Source organism: Phoca vitulina, unplaced genomic scaffold (assembly GCF_004348235.1).
Source record: "Phoca vitulina isolate PV1807 unplaced genomic scaffold, GSC_HSeal_1.0 scaffold28, whole genome shotgun sequence".
In the NCBI taxonomy this organism is placed as follows: domain Eukaryota; kingdom Metazoa; phylum Chordata; class Mammalia; order Carnivora; family Phocidae; genus Phoca; species Phoca vitulina.
This window is the reverse complement of record NW_022589731.1, coordinates 26,291,687-26,296,581: the sequence shown is the minus strand read 5'-3', so window position 1 is coordinate 26,296,581 and position 4,895 is coordinate 26,291,687. Positions and strand designations below refer to the sequence as shown.

At 60.8% G+C, this 4,895-nt stretch overlaps 1 protein-coding gene across 1 annotated transcript in view; it reads left to right on the top strand.

The window, feature by feature from the left end:
• Positions 1–4,895, top strand: part of BNIP3 (BCL2 interacting protein 3) — a 10,738-nt gene that overhangs the window by 1,171 nt on the left and 4,672 nt on the right. The gene's annotated exons all lie outside the window — the stretch shown is intronic.

Genomic DNA, 4,895 nt, shown 5'->3' with positions numbered 1-4,895 from the left:
TGTGGCCGTGGATGGGATGGTGTGGACAGTGTGCCCGTGGACGGTGTAGCCGTGGATGGGATGGTGTGGACAGCATGCCCGTGGATGGTGTGGCCATGGATGGGATGGTGTGGACAGTGTGCCAATGGACAGTGTGGCTGTGGACGGTACTCACACAGCCTTGAGTGGGCGGGGTGCTCGCTTTAATTCCTGGACACTAGCAGCTGCCTGGAAGAATGCCTCTGGCAGTGGATTCAAGGTGGTCAGGGACGGGAAGGGAGGGAAATCAAAGAAGGAAAAATGAAACTCTTGATTGGGGAGGTGCCCATGGAATGGGGTGTGTGTCCATTACCAGCCGGTCACTTCCAGAACCAGCGGGCGAGGAGGAGAGAAGGTTAACCCCGGGCGGGGTTGGGCCCGGGGCGTCCAGGCTGATGCGAGAGCCCGAGGGCTGGCTCGGGAGTGAGTTCTGCGGTCGTCCACGCCCAGCGCTCATTCTCAGCTGGGAGTGACAGCACCCTCGTGCTCCTGGGTGGGTGGTCCCCGGCTCCCGTGGGCTGCAGACTCCACCCACCCCGGTCCTGGGAAAGCACTAGCGGCTGGTTTTATCCCCCTAAGGGCCGGTGCTGGCTCTGAGCGGGCTTCCCGCCCGTGTGCAGCCCGGCTCCACCCTGGGCACTCAGGCTCCCATCCTCAAACCCTTCCCCGCCCGGTTTCCAGTCCACACAGCCACTGCCCCTCACGTGCCCTCTGGGGAATCTGCTCGATCAGTCCCGGGCCGCCAGTCCCGGAGGAGCCTGCTCTGGTTCCCAAGTCTGGGTCCGGCTGCACCTGGCTGTCATGGCACAGCCGCCCCCAGCCCCCAGAGCGCCAGCGAAGCCACCTCCCCTCCCCTGACCACCGCCCAGTGGGCTCCTTTTCTGCATCCCACACTTGCAAGGAGCGTGACCACCTTGTCTCTAGCCACCTGAGCCATCCCTGCACCTTCGGCTGGTCCCTCTTCTGTTGGGCATGTCGTGGCCTTCCCTGCGGAGTCCAACCTTGGCCCCTCCAGGCTAACCCAGAGAGAGCCCCAGTGTTCTGGACGCGGGGACAGAGCTTGGCTAAACGGGGCCGAAGCGCTGGGGCCATGTCTCAGTGCTTAGGGGTCAGAGCTCTGTACCCTGGCCGTGGCCAGGGGGCTTCCTTGAAGGCGCAAAGCCCCTGATGCCCCCTTAGTGCACCACTGCCCCCAGCCCCCCAGGCTCATCACTGACCCTGTCTCAGCGATCCGATGTTCGCTGAGAGCCAGCTCATCACCGCACCTGTCTATGTCCTCCTTGCAAAATGGGGAGCCTCTACCTCCCCCCGCTGCCTGGGGGCACGACTACCTGCAGGCCTGCCCCTTCCCTACAGGACATTGCCTATCTGCGTGGCGCCCTGACCCTGCGGTGCCGCTCACAGCGAGCTGCAGAGTTCAGCCAAGCGCAGCCCGGGGCCGGCAGCATGTTCGGGTCATTCGGGAGCCAGCCCCGTCCCTTCCAGGACACACCAGCCCCTCGGCCTCTTTCCCAAGGGCCCCTGCGGTGGGCACGGCGGCTGAGCTCCGGGAGCTGAAGCCCCTGCCCGAGCCTCTGAGCGGGCCTGCCGGCCACGTGTGTGCTTCCGTGGCCTCCCTCCGTGGCCGCCACGTGACAGTGTTTGCGTGCGGGTCCCCTGCCCCATGTTTGCCGTCGCACGCGGAGCGGCCTGCAGTCTCTTCTCAGAGGAGCAGCCAAGCTCTTGCTTCACGCGTCCGGCCGGAGGCGCATAAGCAGCAGCTGCCGCTCGGAGGCCGTCGGGCCGCGAGCCTTCGGCAGGACCGCGCCTCTGCCCTAGGAGCGCCTTCCTGTTGGGGACGTTTGCAGGCAAGTGCCGGCCAGGCTCTGTCACAGGACACCCTTCCCTTGGAAGGAGCCTGCTCCGCAAGCCCGGGGACACGGGGTGACGGCAGGTTGTTTACAACTCTAACGGTTTCGTCACACCGACGCCCACAAATAGCCGGGCACAGGCCAGACGTCCCCGGGGACTCGCGGGCGGGCGGGCCTTCTCCTGCAAGACCAAGGGCAACAGAGCAGCGCGCTCGGCTGGCGGCTCATTCCCCGGGACGTGTTTCCTCTGCGGGCTGGGAAGGCAGCGGATGGGCTGTCCTCGGGGTCGGCGGCAGGCGGGGGGCCTGTATTCCCCCGGGGAGACCATGGCCGAGGCTTTCCTAGTCACTTCCAGAGCTTCCAAAATACCCCCGGGCCTCCAGAGCATTGTGCCCGGTGTAGCCCTGAGAACCTCGTCCAGCGGGGCCGCGGCCCCCAGGAAAGCCGCGTGTGGGCGGGGGAGGGGCTGCTGCCCTTCCCCTGCACGACCGGGGCCGGTGGGGGGACCAGATCGGACCGTCCCCTCAGGATGCTCCTTCGGGATCTTTGGAGGCTCCAGGAATGCTGAGCCTCTGTCCCCTGAGGTCCCCTGTGGGGCACTGCCCATCAGAGGCCTTGCCTGCCTTCCCGGGTGACCCCGCTAGCCCCCCCCCCCGAGCTCCAGGGGCCTGGCGACGGGGTGCGCGGCGCACTGCACGTGGGGCAAGGCCAGCAGCGGTGTCCAGCTCCGGGTGCTGTGACCGCGACGGAGGCTCTGGGCGTGTGGGGCCGGGTGGGAACCGCGCTCCGGGGCCCCGGGGCCCACCGGCCGCGGCGAGGGCGCAGGAGCTGAAAATGAAACCAGTCACGGTGGTGTGTCCTGTGGCGCACTCCGGGCCGCGAGGAAGGTGGGGACCCTGCGGGGGCTGGGGGCAAGGGCACTGAGGGCTCACGCAGGGAGCGATGGGTGACCAAGCACGTGGGGGCTGTGGGGGGCAGTGGGGGTGCCGTGAGGGGCTGCTGGAACTGGGGGGGCCGGGGGCGGGCGTTCGTTATGTCAACTGGATTCCCTGGCGCCTCCTCCTACGTTCAGGGGGTTCTCTGTGGGGCGCTGGCCTGGGCCACTGAGCCCTGGGATGTCTGTAGTTCTTCGGTTTTCCTGGGACCAGCTACCTGTTCCGAATGCTGGTCCTTCGCCTCCCCCACGGAACCCCCGTGTCTTCCTCCCGTCTGAGTCACTTTGTGCACACAAATTTGCTCTATTTCGGTAAAGTGTACCCTTGTTAAAAAAAAGAAAAAAAGGCTGTAATGCTGTGTGTGCGCGGGGCGCCATGACGCTCAGGCGGGGCCGTGGATCTCTCTGGCCCAAGGGGAGGCCTCGGGCTCTCAGCAAACCCGGAGCTCCGGTCCGTCGTGTCTTTGCAATCACGAATGATGTCTTCTCATGCCTTCCTGCAAAACTCAAACATGTCTTGGTGTCTCGAACAAGTCTTATGATATTTATTCTCAGGTATTTTGTTCTTGTGCTCTTACGAGTGAGAAGTTTTCCACTTTCAAACTAGTTACTGCTAGTATTTGAGAAAGACCCCGATTTTATGAGCTTACCTTACAGCACACATTTTATTGATGTCTTATTTGTTCAGATTTTCTCCATGTATTGTCTTCAATTTTATTATTCTTGGTTAATCCATTGATTTCCTTGGCAAATATGAACTGAACACCTACTAAATATCAGGTGTGGTTCAACATACATCATGAGCCGAGAAGACAAAACCCCTGCCTGCGGGCGCCTGGGGGCTCAGTCGTTGGGCGGCTGCTTTCGGCTCAGGTCATGATCCTGGGGTCCTGGGATCGAGCCCCGCACCGGGCTCCCTGATCAGCAGGGAGCCTGCTTTTCCCTCTCCCTCTGCCTCTCCTCCCCTTTGTGCTATCCCTCTCTCTCTGTCTCAAATAAATAAATAAAATCTTAAAAAAATTTTTTTTAAACAACTGTCATTTGTCCTTCTTGTCTGATTGCATTGCCTCACTCTCGGGAGTGGCGCGGGTGATGGGCGGGCTTGTCGGTGACATAAGGAGACGCCCTGGTATGTCACAGTTTCTCATGACGTGTACTGTGAGTTTCTGATGAACACGCTTTACCAGGAAGGCTTCTTAGTTGCAAGGAGCCCAAACCAGCCCTGGCTGATGCAGGTGGGAAAGGAAAATGTGGATGGAAAATCGGAGGGTGCGTGGAATTGCCAGAAAGGCCCGCGTACTAGCCTTGAAAACAGGTGGGAGCCGAGGGCAGCCACACGGCCGGACGGCAGCGGTGGTTCGGGAGGAAGCCTGGCGCGAAGCCCGGCAGGACACGGAGACCCCCGTGTCACCGCCCCGGCCTGGTGGCGGCGGGCTGGAACCCTGCGTTTCTGTAGATGAAGGGCCGGGGACTGGGGCTCTGAGCGGGGCTCCCCGTGCTGAGCAGCCGACAGAAGTGAATAAAGGTCTTGGACACACCGGTTCTCCTCCTGCCCTGTGAAGCCTGTTTTTGGCGAGTGTGTATTTTATGTCACGTATGCTTTAGTGAATTATTCTTGCTTCTAAAATGAAGATTATTTGTGCTCTTTGATCCGTCAGGTATTCCTGAAGATGATCAAATATTTTTCTTCTTTAGCTTTTAGTGAGTATGTCATTAGACCGTCTCTGTGTTCCCAGGAGAGACCCTACTTGGTTGTGAGGTGGAAATCTTCTTTAGAATTTAATTTGCTATCATTCGATTCAGTATTTTTGCACCTGCATTCCTCAGTGGAAATGGTCCAGTGTTTTTTCTTACTATGCTGTCACGATCCAACCTTAGTTTCAGGCTCCCACCAGTGTCGTAGGATGAACTGGTAACGTGCTTCTGTGTGACCCCAGCCTCGGAGCACGGGGACCACCCAGACTGCGAAAGTTCCGCAGAACTCACGTGGATGTTGTCCGTGCCGGACGTCTCTGGGACTGTGGTCACCTGGATGCCGTCCACGTTGGACGTCTCTGGGGACAGTGGTCACCTGGACGCCGTCCACATCAGAT